At 31.3% G+C, this 22,407-nt stretch overlaps 1 protein-coding gene across 1 annotated transcript in view; it reads right to left on the bottom strand.

The window, feature by feature from the left end:
• CDH9 (cadherin 9) overlaps positions 1-18,520 on the bottom strand; it is a 154,973-nt gene extending 136,453 nt beyond the window's left edge. Inside the window, exon 1 of the mRNA XM_079145496.1 lies at positions 18,387-18,520. The gene's annotated coding sequence lies outside the window, so the exon portion shown is untranslated. The remainder of the gene's footprint in view (positions 1-18,386) is intronic.
• Between the last annotated feature and the right edge of the window lie 3,887 nt (positions 18,521-22,407).

Below are 22,407 nucleotides of genomic sequence, written 5' to 3'. Positions count from 1 at the left end.
TATGAAGAGTTTATTGCAATGTAATAGCCATATGTAGCATTTGCATATGGTAAAATGAAGCTAATGGTAAAACTTTCCTATATGTGTACATTCATTTCTTCTTCCACAGAACACATAAGGCAGAAAAGTTGGCATGAAAAGGGAGAAACAACTTACCTCTAACTGAGAAAAATAAAGTCAATTAATAATATGTAAAAAGTGTACAAATGAACACAAGTGAAATCGATTTTTAAATTTATTCATTGGAAATAGTGATTTTATAAATCCTTTGAAATAAAATGGTATTTAAAAGAAAGTGAAAGCAAATGAGAGAATTATTTCCCTGCATGAAAATATTGTTAATATTAATCTATTGCTTATAGGCCTGAAAATTATTTTATATTATCAGATTCTTAAAACAATGATTGAAATCTAGATTATTATAAAATTAGATGCTCAAGAACAAGTGTTATCATATTGGAAAGCTGGCTTTAAGGTGCTATCAATTGGAAGACTGGGTTTAGGATGTGAACTGCTTTGTAGTATATGAAATAAAATTGTATTTCATTTGGATATTGGGTGATTGATATTTCCATTATAATTTATTTTATATACTTGATAATAGCATTTGCATTTCAAAATATGTCTAAATATTTTTAGCTGTGGAAATACAATTGTCTCAATTTAATGTGGGAATTGAATTGTCTCAATTGCCTACTACATTATTTTGAGTATACTAATGACAATCATTATTTAAACATCATTTAGTAATTTTAAGTTGTTTTTCCAAAATAATGGGTAGGCAAACAAGTTTCAGTTGCAAGTAAATAAAAATAAAAATGTGCCATACGTTTATACATTTAGTTAATTAAAATAACAGTTTAACCTTTCTTTTTTCTGGAAGACAACTATTCTCATCAATTGCAGTATATTATAGTACAAATTATGATTACTGATATTAAATATTAAATAATTTAATGTATATAATTTAATTACTGGAAAAATTAAAAACTTAAAACCAATATGATGATTAGATTTTTATGAATTTGTACTGCTTTAGTGTCAGTACTAAATTATGTTGTGTTGTTATTATAGGAAAAGAAATATATTTAGGACTTTGTTATACATGTGTAGTTTATATTATACATATATAGATGCATTATTGTCTATGCCTTTATTGAAATAACTGAGGAAAATTGTCAAAAATATTTAAAACAAGAATTTGTAAAATATATAACATCTGGGGGTCAATACCTTTCAAAGTCTTTCTTGGTGTTTAAATGTTTTAAGGATAATTGCTACTTAATTTGTGGGTTATTTGATTTCAAATATTTTATCTGGAGATACAATGTTTCTAAGTCTATAAAACTGAACATCTATTAATTCATTTCAAACACTATTTTGTAAAACACTTGCATCAAAAATCATTCTTTAACGTAGCTTTAAAATAAAATGTTCAATGACAGCATTCAACTTGTGAAACTACTTCAAGATATAATTTTGGCTAATGTCTATTTGAATACTGATTAAAATGATGACATTTATAGAGTTTAATAATGGAATAAATACTGCATCAAATATCATTCTATGTCTGTGAAAATGAGGGCATGCTAGGGCATTTCCATCTATTTTCATATTGTAATCTGGGCCATCCAAAAGAGGGAGCTAAAGCATTGTGCTAAGTAGCTTAGTTTTATGAATGTAAGATTTTCAAGCCGTTTCGCATATGAATTGAACAGTGTTTTAGATGCAAATTTAACTGGGTCAGATGCTCACTTATGTTTATTGACATATTAATGGACAGTAATTAACTTATGGTTCTAAAACTCTGTATTGTTCCAGAAGGAAACATTTTCAGTCATAGAAAAAGAAAAACAAATTATAAAAATTTCATGGAATATTAAGTATAATTTCTTTATAAAATTCAGTCTTACAAAGGAAGGACTGGAATCATACAGGCCTCCGAGAACTTGAAACACATGATTTTCTCTACACTTATATAAATAAGACCAATAATATTGAGGTTGTTTCCATATGTATAAATTCCCTTTACAGTAATATAAAATATGATGCTTTATATAAAACAAAACCCGGGAATATATGGGTTCAGCAAAATCAATGATAAAGAGATTATATAAGCTGATTTTGTGTGTGGATATCCAACGCAGGTGCTGAACATTTCCCCTATAGACTTTAGCACAATACCATTATAAATAAAGCTTTCTTTTCCAAAGACGAATAAAGTTGGAAGTACTTTCCTGCAAAATGATATTATACCATACAATTAATTAGTGAATAGATTAATTTTATTCTTCCCAACATCAAACAGAAATCTTTCACTCCAGCAGAAAATCACAAGAAGAGATAATTTACCTATAAATAATATATTTTCATGTAAATAGTCTGCGAAAGCAAATGCTTAATTGACTATCAGATACTCCTATTGTTATGTTTCCCCAAGAAACTACATTGAAACAGAGGATATTGCTCTTTAGTGATTTGGGAAGTTCCTCTTCCATACTCAAGTTTTTGTTATTATTCCCAGAACACCATTGATAAACTTGTTTAATAATTATTTCTTCTAATTTGCTTGATGGTTCTATTATCTAACCAGTCTAAAAGAGGCTTATTGTCAAGACACAATCTGATGAAATAATAACCCAAAATATAGATTTATGTAAAGATGACAATAAATTATAATAAATGATCTTATAGTTATCTTTTAAAACAATCTAGTCATTTGAAAATTGAGTTCAGATTTATTAGACATTAGAATTGTTTACTTTTCAATGATCCCAATATTTATCTTTAAAATAGCAAAACTGATTTACATGCTTCTTATTAGAAAGAATTGGTCAGTTGTATTAACTAAATTATCTGTAAAATGCAATTCCTTGACATAGTGAAATATCAGTTTGTGTGAACAGTGTAAAATATAGCACAATTTTATAGCTGCAGAAACACATATAGTGAGTTTAAACTAATTAGTTGATTATACAAACTGAAGTAACTGGTACACACACACACACAAAGATTTAAAATAGATGCTTGAAATGTATCTTCCTTTCACGCATGATATTTGGATTTGTTACAAGGTAGTAATAGATGTGAATGGGCTGACAGAATGCTTGAGGCAGAGAGATGCTCCAGCAAGAGTAAATGAATAAATATCTGAATATGTGTGACAATAATGAAATTTCAAGTCATATGCTATTTATACAAAGAAATCCTGATATCAATGTGGAGAGATATAGAAGCCAGTAGAAGAGATTCAATGGATATTGTATAAATAGAATCACAGAGAACAATCTACATCTTAGGACCTTTGTGAGAGCAGAACTGAGGGCAAGAAGTGCAGTTTTTCAGATATTTCCAAGTATTTCAGTTGTTTCTATTTTTTTATGTTTTCCTGTAAGATAGAAAAGTTTTAATCAACTTTTCACTGCTGTGACGGAGAGACTTGACAAGAACAATTGCAGGAAAAAAGGTTGATTTGGGAGCTTATGGTTTCAGAGTTCTCAGTCCACAGTAACTAGCTCCATTCCTTAGGGCTCAAGGTGAGGCAGAATATCATAGGAGAAGAGTGTAGAAAGTGACTGGGGAGAGCTCCATTGAACAAAGAGAAAATATACATCCCAAAGGCAGGCCTCCAGGAACCCACCTCCTCCAGGCACACCCTAGCTGCCAAGAGTTACCACCCAGTTAAACCCTATCAGAATATCAGTCACTGATAAGGATAAGGCTTTCATACTCCTCATTATACTTCTAAACTTTCTTGCAGTGTTTCATACAGGAACTTTTGGGGGGTACTTCATATCTAAACCATAACAGGGAGTTTGTTAGAGAAATGGCTAAAAGTTGAAAATAACATTTGCAAAGACTGAAATGATTTGAAACTGAAGGATCCCTCACATATTTTCTAGCTTCTCTTCATCATTTTCAAAATACAGAAATTAAGTCTTTTTACTCCCCCCTCCATTGCTGCCTTTATGATATCACAGCAAAGTATAATCCCACCATGTACACTCTGGGAACCAATTAGTTAACCCCATTTTAAGTGTCCTAAGATAGGTGCGCTGCATAAGTTTTTTTTTTTTTTTTTTTTTTTTTTAATGTATGGGAGGTTCAGATCCATCCTGTTCTTACAGTAAGGTTTATGGAGAAGGCCAAGCCTAACCAAATGGGTAATGAGAAGCAGTTATGTTTTAATTTGGGTTTTTCATAATCAATATAATGTTGTATTTTACATGGAGATGGTCTTGAATCAAAAACAATTTTGTTGGTAACTGACTCTGTGGCACAATGGATAGTGCATTGGACATCTAGCCAACCTGAAGTGACCGTTCAAAAATGATTTTATAAGAATATAAAGATTCATATCAGTGAGGCATTCTTCATCACATGATCTTCAATAGACCTGAATACCACCCCTGTTTTTTCTGCTTCAGGATCACCTTCCGTAATTTTTTGAAATCTTAATATCCTTACCTTTAAAAGTAATTACATAAAATGTCAGTTTCCATTTTGTTGTAATAATCCCTGACTTTATAGAATTATTCTTTTCTCAATTTAAATTTTGTTCTTTTAACAAAGTGATCACATTTTGCATGAGTACCTTTTTTAATTTAAAAATAGCATATTGCACCAGCAACCATTATCACTCCAACCTATATTCATTAATGCTGAAAACTGGACAAAAATCTTTCAAAACACATATTTTTCATACCTTTACAAATATATTTTCTACAGTCTGATATTTGGTAGAGATTATTTTTGCTCTGTGCATTTTGAAAGTGTGGTTGTTTACATCCTTTTTAACATTTCATCAGTTTTTCAAATATTTTCTGGTTACTCACACTCCTGTATTCATGGTTGAGAATATGGCATTTTTAAACGTCAGTATGTACACTGTGCATGGTGGCACATGACTGTAATCCTGGCTACTTGGGATACTGAGTCAGAGACCACTTAAGTCCAGGAATCTGAAAGGAACCTGGGCAATATATTGACACTGCATCCCACAAATGTAAATTATTACATAAAATAAAAGAAAAATATGGTATCTGCTTCTTTTGCAAAAGAATATCCATTAACCAAATAAAATAGTACCTGGAGCTCAAAGCATCTTTTTCATCATGTATATGGAGACAGAATTAATTTTCATTTTCTACATTCTTTTAAAAGTTTGGTAAGAAAAATTGAAACACACAGAATATTGTTACTACTTTTCTCATATACAATAATAAAATTCTCCAAAACTAGAATTTGAAACTAAATTTGAGTGCACTGTCAAGATAACAATAAAGACTAATACTTATTATAAATAATTTGATTCATGCTTTACCACAGTCATTGCTAACCCTGAGAATTAGAATTATCCTACATTTCTACTGAGGTTGAGGAAGATCAAATATGTTGAAACCATAGAGGAAGAAAAATATGGAGCTAACATTTCTGACTCAGAACCTGAACTCTTACCCATTATAGTCAATATTTAAGTAAACTTAAGTTGTTGCCTACTATGTAACTCAACACAAGAATGAAAGAATGTGGGTTGGGAAAAGAGAAATAGAAAGTTAGAGGTATAGAAAGAAGAGGTATAGCTTCAAACCAAAGTCATAAATACCCCATCATTTTCAAAAAGCCATATGAATCATTCTGACAACTTAGCAATTATGAACTTTCTTAAGGAATAACTTAGAAAGACACAATTCAACCGAAACATAACATTGAATTTCCTCTCAGAAAAAAATCTATTAAACTTTGATTATACAGTCTTTAAAAATCCAAATTAGGTCTTATTTTCATTTTATAACATTTCAGTCAAAATATATTACTTATCAAGTATGAGGAAAAACACGTTTAGCTCCATGTTATTTGTAGAAAGAACAGTGTCATTATGGTTGTTTACTCTGCACAAGTGGTAGAGACCTCGCAATATGTACTGTGGATTATCATTAAAGAATTTCTAGCTAGTTCCTTCAAGAGCTTAAAAAACTGACCATCTATGGACCGAGTCCTTTGAAACTGTGAGCCCAAATAAACATTTTCCCCTCTAATTTGTTCTTTTTGGATGATTTGATCTCACCAAGGAAAAAGTTCACCAAAACAAAAATTTTTACCAAATGATACATAATATTGTGATGAAATTAAATAAAACTATTTATAAAATAAGCAAATTATGTTAACACACTTATACCCTTAATATCTACCATTTTTTCCACCTAAAATGCTATTCCTCATTCTTGTCCCCTCTCCATTCAAACTCAATTCAAATGTCACCTCCTCAAAGCGAACTCCTCTAGCATCATCTTGAGGTTCAATCATATCCTACAGTAACTCTCCATCACTCCATCTATTGCCACAAGCCATTAACACCTATGATTGTCTTATTTATTTTTTGTATAACTTGTCTGTAATATACCTTGGGATACCTTAAACACTCCGTGTATAAAATTTATTGTTATAAATTCAACATCCAGAAAAATATTTTATCCATAGTGAAGGTTGAATGAATTATTTGTAACTAATATGTGATTATAGGGCTAATATATTCAATAGTATAATTTAAGAATTTATATATTTTATAAATAGCAAAAGCTATTTTATAGAGCACAGAGGTAACTATTAAATTATTAATAGTAACCACAAATATAACACTTAAGTAACATTTAGTGAATGTTTCTCACACATATGCATTATTACCATTTTTGCTCAAAGCACTGTGAAATTCTTACACATATAAAACATCTTTATATGCAGTATTAATTTTAAGGTCAAGAATGTCATTTACTTTACAGTCATTATTAATATAACTCAAAGAATAAAAGGAGGAAATAATAAAAATGATAGAAAAGGAAAGTTAAATATCTGGCATTAAAATATGTGATGATATGAATACTATGAAATTTTATTACCATTGATCTAAAAGACTTCTATAATTCATTCATATCTCTAAGATCTATGAATAATGCGCCCATTTAAACTTTAAGCAATAAACTTGGTAATATTTTATCTGTGACAGTAAATATTCTACATTAATTTCAAGCTGGTATAAACTTGTAGCACAAAATTATTCAGAATTTGAATACTTTCATTCTATGCTACATAAACTTCAGGAACCATATCATGTAAGAATATTTATATTCATAATATAAAATCTTACTTCTAAACTCTCCTAATTTCAATTCTCCTACTTTCAAGAACAATGAATTTATTCATTAAATTAAGCAAAGTCTCACTCCACCTTATTCAAATGGAGGATTCTAATATGCTTTGCAAGGACAGGTTCAAATATCATAAACCTGAGGAACACATTCTTACAATAATAATAATGGTAGAATCCATTTTGTATTTCTTCATCTTGCCCTAAATTATAGACACTACTATTATCTTAATTTTTCTAAGGAAGCTCTGTGACTTGAAGACATTAAAATTATTTTCTAGAATTCACACCTGAGGCATATAAGAAAATGGGTTTTACAAGTAAGATATTGGATCACAGGATGCTATCTGTTTTAACCGTAAAACACTGCTTATCTAAACTTCTGTTTTATTGCATGGTATTTGAGACCATTTGCACCCAGAAGTGAAGATAACCTACAAACAAAACCCAGTAAGTGCCAGGCATTGATTCATGCCTGCAGTCCAGTGGCTTGGGACGCTGAGGTAGAAGGATTGTGAGTTCAAAGCCAACCGCAGCAACAGCTAGGAGATAAGCAACTCAGGGATACCCTGTTTCTAAATAAATACAAAACAGGGCAGGGATGTGACTCAGTGGTTGGGTGCCACTGAGTTCAATCTCCAGTACCAAAAACAAACAAACAAACAAACAAAAAAACAAAGATACGATAAGTAACTGTGGGAATTTGAAAGAGATCATGGGTCTATTCATATCATAAACCTTGTGTACTTTGGTTTATATTCCAATAATGTTGTGTTCTCAAGCTAAAAGAAAATTTTGATATGTGGACTGGTAAGTAATTCAGACCTTTTTTGAGTATGAATTCCATGGACTTTCTTCCAAGTAACTTATATTAAATCATAAACACTATATTTTTCAAAGCTCTCCAATTCTGACCATTCAAGACCTACATTTTAAAGCAATGGCTCTCAGATACTTTGTGACCAAGTTTTCCAGTATTCTTTGGTAAAAATAAGATGTCAGGATCTATTTCCTGAATTTAGACTATATTGATAGGCACTAATATATTGTCTAATAACTGGTAGCCACTGTTACAGTGGAATGGTGGAAGAAAATGATACTCAAATAATAGAATAATATTAAAAAAAGAGCATGAGACAAGGAAAGAAAGGTTTTTTTTTTTTTTTCCTATAAAGCATAATATCTGTTTTGACTGGAATTATTTTTACTAGATTTTGACAACAGCAATTTTGAATTTACAGATGGATATTATTCAGCTCTTAAAATATTTCTTGACAAAATTTGGTCTTTTGAGTATATATCTATGTGCCAGCATATAGATATAAACTGAGACAACATTTTCTAAGACTCACAAATAGCAGGAAAAAATGTAAATATAGGATAAAACAAATTGCTCAAATCTTGAATTCCAGGCCAAAGGGTACTGATGTATTTGTGGATAAGATGTGGGATTGGTAAGTGTAGGAGAGAAAAATTGCTTGGACCCATCCCTAATTTACAAAATTATACAATAAAGTATGTATCAGTAGTTAAAAAAAATTGTTGACCAAGTAAACAATTAACAGGTTGTTCAAATAATATAACAAGGAGTTAGACAATGTAGCCAAAGCCTGTAATCCCAGGAATTTAGGAGGCTGAGATAGGAGGAAAATGTTTGAGACCAGCAACTTAGCAAGACCCTGTTTCAAAATAAAAAAATAAAAAGGACTGGGGATATGTCTCAGTGGTAGAGTGCCCCTGAGTTTAATTACCAGTACTGCACACACACACATACACATGCAGACTTACACACAGACCCAAGAAGTTATCGAGGTTCTGAATAACAAAAAAAGTGGACCAAGGAATAGATAGTGAAAGACCAAAGTATAATATGACAAAGGTTATCTCTCTCAGAATTTAGCAACATATACCCTATATGACCTGATTACGAATCATGAAGTTGTTTTTCCTCTATACAGTCATTTGGAAACAACAAGGAGAAATAAAAACATTGTATTGAACTAATTTGAAAAGTAGCTTTTTAAAAGAAGTCATAGTTCTACTTACTGTGTGCTCTGTGTTTCATACAAGATTTACTAATTTAAGTTTTAGGGAGAATATCAAAATGAGATTTACCTTCATTCAGGATTAATTTAGAATAAGTAGCATAATCCATAAAATGCTACTAATTGATATTTAAGTAACTAAAGTGTATAATAAATAGAAAAATTAGACTCAGCAAAATTTTATTTGAAAAATTTAATGGTATTAGAAAGGCATTAAATGCTATTAGATGAATTCTAAGCTATATAGGATAAAATGAGAGAGAGAGAGAGAGAGAGAGAGAGAGAGAGAGAAAGAAAGGAGATATTTCAAGGAGATATTTTAACATCATGGCCAAAAGGAATGTCTGAAGGCTGAAGTTATTTGGAAACAACTGCTGTCTCCATCTGAATGTGACCTTCCCAGCATGGCACCCAGCACAGCAGGTGCAATTTATATTATAGTTGCATATTTTGGATGCAGTGGTTCACTAAGGAGTAAATTCAAATGCAAGAAAATTAATCAGCCAATAGATGGAAAAATGTATTATTATGAATAATATAAAAGTTGTTTTCCTTGTTATGAGTTTGTAATAAGGGAAAATGAAGGGCCAGTGACATATTCTGAATAACTTCTCCACAAGCCTCCCCTCGCCAAGGATGACACACTGGTGGTAATGCTAGGGAAGCACTGCTTCCAACTGCACCTGCAAGTTGTAAGATAGACTGATGGTTCTACCACATGGAAGTAGAATGTGAGAATTTTTTTTAATGTGAAAAATTGAATGTATCTGGTATGGGGATCCTACAGCCAAGTTGTTAGTGTAAAAATATGTTGCCAACTATCTTCTCCCACCCACCTCTTGTAAGAGTACTGAGTGCACAGGGTAATCCTTAACTTTCCAATACACATTTTTTTTTTTTTTTTTTTTTTTTATGAACAAGTCTCCAAAATCCTCAAGTAGCTATATGCTGGTGAGCTATAATGCTGGACTAATCAATCTGTTATTCATGAAATTCTTCTGTTTGATTTGCTATGTCTCTTCAAATAATATGACTTTCTCTCATATGTGGAAATTAGGGAAAAAAGGGGAATAGAATGGAGAGGGATGGGTATCTCGTGAAAATTGAAAAATCAATAGAATAGAAGAAAGAAGTCAGAGAAAGAGAGAGGAAGGAGGGGAGGGAAAGGGAAAATACTGGAGAATATTAACAAAATTATATTCTTACATTATGTGCACATATAAATACGTAACAATAAATCCTGCTGTTATGTACAACCATAATGCAACAATAAAAACAATGGAAAAGGAAAAAGAAATTGACTTTGGTAATTGTCAACTCCCTAAAAGGCCCATTTCCAGCGAATTAGAAAGTGAAAGTATGGAGAGGTACAGAAGAGGAGAGGAGTTTCTAAAATTGATCTTGAACTATATTGACAAATTTTTCTCTAATCCTGGCATGTGAGGAGTTTTTCTTGTTGCAAAAGTCACTTTCTGTTACACACTGAATCATCTCCCAGAATGAAAGCCAAGTTACAAAGGATAGACACTTGCAGTTAAATATATTCTGTCTTCAGAGTGGAGAAGTGGAGAGGGGAAGAATAAGGAGGGAAGGAAGAAAAGTGGTAGGGGCGGCCACCATAGGGCTGTGGTGAGGTAGGAAAGTACAAGGAGTCCAAGCCACAGGAGAAATGCACACCTCAGCTCACTGCAGGAGAAGGTCGTGTCTGTCTCTGTGAACCACCGTAGACCTATGGTCAGTTTGTGGGAAACAATAGGCAACGTACAATTAAAATACACAATTAATGTCTACATTAGCCACAAAATGATTTAGAATTCTAGCTTAAGAGAAAGGATGAAAGAAGGATGTGGAGATCTTTCTTCATAGATTACAATCATTTTTAAAGGAGAAAATAAAGGTAACATTTTCAAAAATAGCACATTACTGTGGTTCAGCCTGGTGGCAGAGCATGTGCCTCGCTAGCATGGGTGAGGTCCTGGGTTCAACTCCCAACACCCTTGTGTATTTGTAAATAGTAACTCATTAATTCATTATATATGCATATGCACTGGATATAAATATGTATTTATTAGTATATCAGTTGATATATCATATTAGAGTATATGTCACTGAGAACATGTTCAATCAAATGCTAAATAAAAAAGACCTGTGATCTTAAATCTCTGTTTTCTATCCTATGTTAAAATCAGTTCAAAATTCACATTTAGTAAGTTGATTATTAATAATTTTTTTCTCACAATGATATAAAAATAACCTTTCACATGAGTTCTTATTGAGAGAAGTCTAACACTAATAAAGAAAAAAATGATTAATTATATTTGGATAAATGATGTATAAGTGAAAATTTAATAAATATATATTAACTAATGGTTTGGAAAACATTTCAGATTTAGAGAAAGCCAATGTAGTCTATGAATATATATGTATTTTTATAATTATGAAATAATTATTTATTTTTAAAAACTTGATTTGAAATACATACTTTAAAGAACAAAATATTTTTCATAAAGTTATGTTTCCCCAAAACTATAATCTGGAGAGGAATTTCATTCTAGTGTATAATTTTCTCAGTTTCCCATATAAATTGTCTACATTTTCTTGCAAATTTAGAAAAGTGCAATTTATAATTAAGGTCATTGAAACATAATGCAAAATATATGTAGGTGACATTTTCACTTTGAAATAACATTTTGTTTATCCCAGAATATGTTTAAAGATCAATTTCAATGTAAGACTTCCATAAACATAGTTTAGTCTCAGGCATAAAAGAGAACAATCTCTGGACCCATGTTTAAATAAAGCATTTTGAGATCCCAGAGCCAGAGCTTCATCTGTCAAGCAGCAAACCCGAATGCAGCTTAGGTCAGGGGAGAAGTAAAATCTCTGTGACGGTGTCTTTATTAAACTCGAACTGTTGCATGACTCTGCTCCTGAGTCTGCTATGGAAACTTACCACTTGTCTCCCCCGATTCTATCATTTGGTCTCTGTGGGTTTCAATAGTTACATTTCATTTTAAACATAATCTCAGAGCCTCTTACTGAAATATATTTGTTTACAAAAATTACCAGAACAATTCTTTTAACTAATTAGTATCTCAAAACATTTCCAAAGTTCAAATCTCTCTTTCCATTTAAATATCTTTCTCTTACATATTTAGCTATTGAAAATTGAGGTTAACACAGGCCACAGATCCAAAATAGTGAACTCATAGGAAGATGTATGACACATCATATGTATTTAGATGTCTGCTGTTTAGCGTTAAGAAGATAAGATATAGATGTAAATAATATAGAAAAACTTTTCATTTTAACATACTAAAATAACAGTAAGATATCAAAATAAAACTTAATTACTAGAATTCATGCTTTATATTTCATAGAATTTCCTAATTTAAACTAGCCAAAGTTAATTTTCATTACAAAGAAAACTATGTATATTTGCAGGTATAATAATATTCTTCATTGCAAATAATTGAATCAAGGAGCTGAATTCTAAATGAAACATAAAAGTCAGATGAATATCATATTTATAAACAAGCATACATATTATTATAATAGTAGACTAATTATTTAATTCTTTAAACATTAGTTATTGTCAGATATACAAATCTGAATCTTGTTGAATGTGCCTTAGTTAAAAGATATAAGGACTAAAGTGAAGACTCAGTTAAAATATCAGTTTCTCTTTCTTTTCAAATACTCTTCTTTCAAACTCATTGTTCAATATATCATGTATAGTTTCATTATAATGTACAAATAAGTTATGAAATTAATCTAGAAGGAATAACATTAATGAAAGCATTTATCCTTGACAGTGTTAATAATTCTTGTGTACATCTGATTGATTATAATACAATGATATTAAATATCAGTATGAAGACTTAAATGCAAAACAAATTTTTAGTTGAGTAAATTGTTAATTTACTAACTAATGCAAAATATATCAAGTGCCTATTGAGCTGATCCTCAACAATAGTGGTCAAATAAAAAACGAGATTTCTGACAAAAGTAAATTTATAAGGATTTTATTTTCTGATAAAAATCTAATATTTATTTAAATCTGGCTTGGGAGAACTTTATAATTTTTACTTTCCATGATATTTTCCTCACTCACCAGATGTGTGGGTAAAGATATATATTTTTTATAAGAACTTCAAAATTGTGAACACAATTTTTTTTCTGGATAGTTTTTAAAAATCAGTCTACTCAATTCAAATAATTATCTGAGTCAAGTATAAAAAAATGGATTATAATTGAGTTTAACTTAAAAAAGTTATGGTGCTACTTTTTTCATTTGTTCATGACATTATCTACAATTGACCAAAAAAAAAAAAGGTTTTTAGTGCCTAGTTACAGCATAATAATAACGAAGGCTGTAAATAATTTACATTTTTAAATAATTGAATTTGTTATCTCTTTCTATTTTCTGGAAATATTTTAGATCTGTCCATACATACACATGTAGTACTGAATTCAGATACACAGAAATTTAAATGGAGATACATATATGTTACTATATAGAAAAACACGAAGATAGACGTATAGAGATGATATTCTGTAATTTGAATTAGAAATTTTCTTGAATGTTTTATCTGTAGCTTTATTAGTATTACATGGGAAATGATTTAAATTTCTTCTAAATTCTTTGTATTGTGAAATGTTCACATAGATATGAATATTTTGAAAAAAAATTCAGGTACTTATATAAAATTGTTAATTTAACCTGCTTTGGTGGAAAAAAAATACCTGATAAAGAAGTCTAGAGAAATTTCCCTTTGAGAAATTTTGGGGCTGATGTCCCAGTTTTATCACAAAAGTATGTATTTTTGTCATGTCTTTTGATCCAGGAAGAGAATTATGGGTACCCATTTGCCTCATCTATCCATATTTTATGTTTCGTTTGTTGTGTCCCTTGTCAGAATGATTTCTTGTAGGTATAATTTGATGTTTTGTATGATTCCCCAAGATCCTGTTTCACTAAATATGATGGAAAGGTCTATTATCCATTGGATATTTTATTAATATATGAAGTGTGGAAAATGCAGCACAATCCAATAACACTTCCATCAGAGATATCTGCTTCTTCCAGTGTACTTGGGATATATTAAATCTTTAAACTCAAATTTTAAAAAATAACTATTAGTTCCCAGTATTTCCTTTATAACTTGGAATAAATTTTTGCAATTAAAAAAAAAAAAGATGAAATCAAACTTGTTCTTCAGAACTGTAGAGCAATTCCCTAAAACTAGATGTGAGGGACAGATATTTTAAACCATACATGAGAAGTAATCATATGTTCTGATGTTTTCTAACTAGAAAGACTCAGAGTCATGTTGTTCTGAAGAGAAATTATGGACATGAGCATAGTCATTCCTCCTGTAACTGATTCATAATTCACCAAACTCAAGAAATAGCAAAAGAAGAAAAATAAATAAATAAAGTAAAAACATCCAACAAAATTTTAAAGAAATATTTGGCTCTTCTCATTTCCCCCGTTTCATCCTAAAAATAAAATAAATAAAACACACAGTAACTGACAACAACACCTCATGATATTTCCATTTTCCCTTCACAGTCAGTAAAAGGCATTATCAAGCCTTTTATGTTTGGGAGGTGTTTCCTGGTAGTGCTAATATAAAATCTCCTGGTTAGGCTCCAGGGACTGCTTTTATCCAGCACTTTGCATTTCTAATGTGGCTCTAAGACCATCTCTTATGAGTGCTAAATTTAGGGATAAGTAAATAACACGTTAGGACTGCAACAAAAATGTATAAAAGTGCTGTAAGGACACTCTCCACACTCTGCACTCCTTACCATATTTTAATATTGAAGACAATGGTGGTTCTAGGCAGAGATATTGATGCATCTCATAAGAAACAGAACTTCTACAGGGCACTTACAACAATATGGAAGTTATTGCTATCTACCTAACAATCTACTTACCTACCTAAGTACTTGTCAGTCTTCCTAATCTATTTTTTAAGACAATGTGAGATGTTTATCACATAAGGTTGCCCATTAATCATCTCTGATTGAAGAACTTTGTATATACAATCCTGTCTTTCTAATGCTCAGTTATTCACGTGTAAAATCAGAGTTGAAGGTCTTAAAATCCCCTTTCCGATATTTTAGAATTTTATTTAAACCCCTAAATAAGATAACAACATGGGTATTAAGACAATTAACTTGGGATATATTTAAAGAAACAATTCATTTTTTAAAACAAATATGTAAGATACAAAGAAAGAATTGTTGTATTATGGGAAACAGGTCTTAGGTCTTACAGTAAAATGATCATATTTACAAATATAGCATCTCGTGAAATCAAATGAAGTTAACTTTAAACCCATGGGCTTTGGTGATATTTAGTATGCTTCCTTCTTCCTTCAGAAAACTTAATTTTCAGTAGATTATTTAGGAAGCAAAAATCCAAGAACCTAACTATAGCTTTCATCACTAATACATTTCCATTAGCCAAACCTACTCTGCATTTAATACTGCCAATGGTTTACGATATGTATATAAATACATATATCTTTAAATTCAGAAGTATACATGTTTAAAATGTTATATCAAACATTTTAAAAAGTTTCACACTTTCCTTTACAAATGTGAGATTAATTAGACATTGTAATCAAATGTATATATCAATGATCCAAATTAATTTTAAAGAAGAGAGCAAATCAATGATCAGTTACATTGAAGCATCTGTGTTTGTATTAATGTTAAATAATGATCCATCTAATCTGTTGCCTTCCATTGAAAACAAATTAGTCAATGTTTATTTGCCACACATTCTCATGCATTCTTCAAATTCTGTCACCATGATTTATCCTTTCTCACATAAATATATTGCCACATCACTCACATAATTTGTATTATATAATTTAATCATCCACCAAAGCATTCTGGTTAACTACAGTCTTACACTGTAGAAATACGGTGTGGGAAGATGATTTGTCTCATGTAGCTATTAACAAGTAAGGAAAAATTAGGCATTTTTAAAAACAGTCTCATGTGGTGAATATAGCATGGTAGAGATAAGGCATTGACTAAAGCTTTGTGTGCATGGGGGTTACAGGAAAGAGCAAAACCATAATCTCTCCATGCAAGGTGACATTCAGAAGAGCTTCTGATCCACACAGAATTCATCAGGTCTATCAACACAGCATTTAAAAACATAAATTCAAGATTGACTCTGAATTGGGATTTGGCTACACATAGGTAGGTAGTGTATGACACTTTTATTTGAAAAATGCAATAAATATAAAATGCTGACATGATTATATAAACCATTTCAAATAGTTCTTTAATTACCACATAGTGTAATATGGCAATAAATATATTTTCATTCTTACACAATACTATTAGCTTATGTAACTATTGCTTTATTAGTACTACCAAATTTATGTAACTGGAAATTAGTGCATTACTTTTAAATTGATAATACCATTTGCTTTTCCTAAAACATTTTCCTATTTATTATTCCTGGAATTAGATTTACTTGTAGCCTGCACTTTACCTCATATTTGTTCAGTTTTCAAAATACATTAATATACACATCATGCATATATCTATTAAATGTTTACAGTTACTTCTGCACTCTCTCATTTGAGAAAACTTCAGTTGAACCCATAATACATGAGGTGACAGGACTGCAATTCCATGCTGTTTGTGTTATGTCCAAGTTCTTTGGTGCTATGTGCTGGAAGAGCATGCTATTTCATTTTCTCTATCTTCCACAGAATCTATTCAAACCTGTATTAACCAGTTTCGTAAACAAACATGTTCTGCACTTGACATAACATTGCCTAGGCAATGAGTCAGTATGGAAATCAGAAAATAGGATTCATCTTTTGTTGAATGCAGGATGTTATTTTTTTAACCATATTAAGAATACTGAAAATGGGTGAACTTCTAATTTCATAGATAAAACCAAAGACAACCAATTGAGTATTTCTTCCTATCTTACAAAGTTACCACTGTTTTTGATGTCACAAAATCACTAATTCTTTTTGATGTATAGCATTCTGGAGACTTGTGAAAGAAAATCACAAGTCTCATATATCTACAGCATAACATAATAAGTGACAACAAATCTCCAGAAAACATCACTGATTTCTCCTCACATTTTATTACATGCTTACCAAAAACGTGACCACACAAATAAATTTGAACTTATCTTCTACTTAGATAACTCTAACTTTCCTTTTCTTGCACCTTTGATATTTAAACATTTTCTCATAACTGTACTCTGTTTGCAGTATCTAACTATAAATATTATTGAATTTTGAGAATCTAACAGGTAAAATTCATAAAGCTTTTTTTTTTTAAATTAGTGAACTTGCAAACGTAATTAATGTGAGTTGGTTATATTAGGGTGCAATGGGGAAAATAAAACAATACTCCATCAAATCAATGCATTTTCAATCAGTCCAAATATAAAAATGACTATTTTGCTTTTGACACATTCCCTTTCCTTTGATTTTCATCATGTCCTCATTATATTTAGATATATTTGCCAGGTATAGCCAAGAGGCATAATTTAGAATGTTGACCCAGGTCAGAACTACAAATATCTGAAGAATTCTCTTTTATCATGTAAAATGCTCACCTTAATCCTGACATCCGATATCCATCTAAATATGATCCATTATTACTAGTTATATATCATTTCATTTTTAATATTGAAAATAAGAAAGTCACTTGTTATTAAATTATGAATCAAGATACCTTTATGTTCGAAAATTCTGAATCAAATTATTTAAACAAAAGTTATGAGAACACTGGAAGTCCATTTCCAATTAATATAATAAGAATATCCATTAACACACTAAGATGGGAGGAATTCCAGGCCACTAATGCAATTTGAAGTTTACTTTTATTTTTAGGATAATATTCTATATGCACATTTGAGGACTATAAAAGGAGCTTGGATAGATATCAGATTTTCTAAAAGTATAATAAGCAAATAATACATGTTTCATCACTAAGCATTTACATGTCTTATTCAAACACTACAAAATATATTCTTACCTGCTTCCAAGTGTTGAGAGAGAGAGAGAGAGAGAGAGAGAGAGAGAGAGAGAGAGAGAGAGAGAATGCAGCAACTGGGAGAAAAGCAATATTTGTACTATTTGATTATAAGAAAGCAAAAAGAATAGCTTATATTATCAAGCAAAGTAAATAACGCATACCTTGTTTAGTAATGGGACTGAGTCTAGCCGTGCTCAGCACCGATAATTCTGTTTCTGCTTCTGTCTCATTCCTTCTCTTCTCTTTTTATAGTATCTTCACAGCTGAATCTTCACGCATCTCAGTGTGCCTCTCTTCAGCATCACTTTTAACTCAGACAGGCAGAAAGCTGAAGCCAAAGGAACTCTCTATCTGATTGGTTTCCATTCCGCGTTTTTTGATTAATAAGAGACGTCCCTCAAATAGGAAGATATTACAGCTGATGGCGCTGCAGGGCTCCAGGTTGCGGTTGGGGAAGTGAAGACCTCTTTGGGAACAGTGATTTGCAAGCGAATAAACTGGGAGGGCTCAGAGAGGAGGTTTTCACAAAGACCCCCATAAGAGAAGATAGCCCAGTGTTTTCAGTCCCTGTTAATCAGCTCTGCTTAATCTGTCCGCAATTGGGAGAGAGGTCGCAGCAAGCCTGTAACCTGTAAATCATCCACAGAAACACATATCATCACGTGGAGAGTGTTGTTATTGAAAAGGAATTTTGTGTATAATCCTTACAGAATTCACTGCTCCCTATTTGATTCAGTTCCAAATTTCCAAGTTTAGGGAAAGGAAGAGAAGGAATTCAGAGTATATTCAACATGGGTAATTATGAATTTTTATATATACCTCTATGGATCTATAATGTAAAAGACACTTTCAGAAACAATCATTTAAAAATATCTGATTAGTGACGTCTAGACATGTTTTTCAGTACAGAGAACAGCTTGAGGTACAGTTTCAAATTTCTGGAACACTTTGTTTTTTACTTGTTAATGCAGTTGAGGGATTTTCATTTTCCCTGGAAATGCCTAAAAATAATGATGACCACAGGCACATCACAAAACTTCACAGTCCACCTGTAGAGTCCCTGCTGTACACTCTACAACTCTTAAAACCCGTAAGCCATGGAGTCCAACCCTGTTTCAGAAGGGAAGTCTCTTCAGTACTTCTGGAAATGGCACAATAAGAAAGATATTGATTAGTAGATAAATCCTTCTGAAGAGAAGTTCTAGTAATAGTTGTATGAAATGCACAGAGGGAATATGACTCACTTTATAAGGGCTCGTTAAGTCTCAGTAAGTAAATAGCTTAAGTGCCAAAAAAATATCAATATCCTATTTGATGCTTCAAAGGAAAACCGAGATCAGAAAAAAAAAAAAAAAAAAAGAAATTTCCACTATTTTTTCAATAGTGAATCTTATCCATGAAGTGTAAATAATAAAGCTGCCTATTTGAGGTTGGTGCATTATGGAAATTTATTTCTGAGAAAGGAAAATAAATGCTTGGAAAAATGAAACTTTACATTTCCCAAAATAAACTGTGGCACTACTAATACATGGTGATTGAACTTGGAGATCATAGTTTTAAAATAATTATGGATTTTAAATATAGAAGGTGGGCAAAAAAGCAAGTTTGAATTTGTTCATCTACAAATGAGGGCAGATGAAGAAGGAAAAACTTTAAGCACATTTCCAATGTTAGAAAATTTCAAGTGGTTAAGACAGCTTAGTGAATTCTTCATGGAGACTGAGTGTTTTCTTGAGGCAAAGAAACTTAATTTAAAATTCCCAGACTCCTTCAGACTTATTTCTTCAAGGTTTACTTGTTTCTTTAAATAAAACTACTTATTATAGAGACCTTTGTGTTAGTATTGAGATAAAGTAATGTATGTAAAGTGGGGGAAAAGGAACCAAACAAAATATTTTATCATAGGTTAAAGTAAATATTCACAAATAAAAGCTTTAAATCCCAGACGTTGCGTACATTTAATTTCTTACTGAAATTCAGCTACAGGGAAACACTTTTGCATGAAATCCAACAGAGACTTTTATAACCTGATTCGATGTTATTTTTACTAATCTTAGAAAATGGAGGTGAGGTAGCTCTTACTAAATAAATGTCTACATTTCTCCATTTGTGAGAGTACTCTGAAAATGTAGGATTTCAAACTTGGAATTAGCAAAAACTCTTATATTGTGCACAGCTCCATGTATATTTTCGATAATGAGTAGCACTCTATCTTCTATGAAACAAGTTTTTGCATGTGTGTGGTGCTGGGGATCAAATCCCAGTCACTGTGCATGCTCAGCAAGCACTCTTCCACTGATCTATACTCCCTGTCTGAAGCTGGCTTTTAATACTTGGAATAATGAATATTAATCATAGTAAATAGGTTTGCACAAATATTAGTCATCATCATTTTTATAGGAGTAGGAATATATTTTCTGTCCTTATGTAGACTTAAAAATTTACTAACAGTAAATGTAAAATGCTATCTGAAATAGTCCTTTCGAGATTAGAATTAACTTTTTATTAATTATCTTGTACATTAAGGATATTACTTTATTGTAAAAAATATTTTATGCATTTTTTTCTTTTCATTTAATGCATCTTCACTCTTCTTGAGGTTTCCATTTATTTAATGATATCCAAACTAATATACCCCTGCCACTAAAAGAATTCCATTTTTTTGAATTTTATTACTATAGCTATTATTTTATTATATAATAATCCTTCTGCAAATTATTGGGAAAGAAATATTAAAGTAAAATTGACATAACACTAGCTCACCTTTTTATTGAAATATAAAATAAAAAGAATGAGCCCTCGGAAAAAAAAATAAGGATTATAACCAAGTGTGACATGGTCATCCACTTTTTTCCTACAGTGATCAACTATGTTCATAAAGCTACATATATTATCTTGAGGGCACCTTGAGACAGCAGCCCCTTGTGTGATGACACCACTCATAAGACCACCCTGGAATCTACGACCATCATCCTCTTATGACAAGACCTGCTCACCCCTCCCCATATAAAACTAGAATGTTTTGCCTGACAATTTTTTCAAGGTACTATTTTGAACATATATAACCAGACCTCAAAACCAAAGGGCATGCTCCTACAACCTGAAGATTAAACTCTAATTAGGAATTGAGCAGAACATATAAATTCTCTCCTGTTCCTTAACAAATTATTAATGTTAACTTTATCACTCTTCATACCCTACATATACTAGTCCATCTTAGGCATTTAGGTGTCTCCAATCATCTATCATCATCAGTATTCTTAACAATATGTGGTTTGTACTTTCCCCAAATCTCATTAGAATCCTCTCAAACCAATGATACCCACTAATTTGTCTTTTCCTGCTGTCACAAAATCCTTTGTGTCTTCTGGATTTTTAAAAATATTTTTCTAAGCTCTGTCCTTTTAATGAAAACTGGTCATTGTGTGTGACATCTTCTCATTTTCTGAGAGTTGTTTTTACAATTATAGGGAATAATTCTACCCAAAATTCTATCAAAGCAATACTTGTTGCCTTAATAATCATAGCTTCCTAGCATGTTTTCCTAACTGGTATGTCAAATCCACCTCCTGACACTAATTTTCTTGAATATTTACAGATTTGTTTCCATTTGATAAAAAATGCTCCAGGTAAGAAATAAACAACCATGAATTCTACTTTCTTTCTTAAGTAATAGGTGTATGCCACTAGGTAGATGTGAGACTTAATGCCTCAGAATATACAATAATATTACATAAAGACTAGAGTTCACCTTTTCTGAAAGTGCAGATGTAGTCAAATGTTCAAGAAGATCCTAAGGAAATATACCATCCTGCCACTGTGCCTCATTTCCACTAATCCAATCCAGTTCTGAAACAAACAAACAAACAAACAAAAACTGACTTCTTAAGCTTTGACTTAAATTAACACAGTGATCTCACTCTTTGGTTTATACCCAAAGGACTTAAAATCAGCATACTATATTGAGGCAGCCACATGAATGTTTACAGCAGCTCAAATCACAATAGTGAAACTATGGAACCAGTCTTGGAGCCCTTCAACAGATACATGGATAAAGAAATTGTGTTATATATTCACAATGGAATATTATTCAACCTGAAAGAAGAATGAAATTATGGCATTTGTTGGTAAATGCATGGAGCTAGAGAATATCATGGTAAGTGAAATAAGCCAATCCCCAAA

The sequence above is a fragment of the Sciurus vulgaris genome (assembly GCF_902686455.1).
Source record: "Sciurus vulgaris genome assembly, chromosome: 6".
NCBI lineage: Eukaryota > Metazoa > Chordata > Mammalia > Rodentia > Sciuridae > Sciurus > Sciurus vulgaris.
The sequence above is the reverse complement of the archived record's forward strand: the minus strand, read 5'-3'. Positions and strand labels throughout refer to the sequence as shown.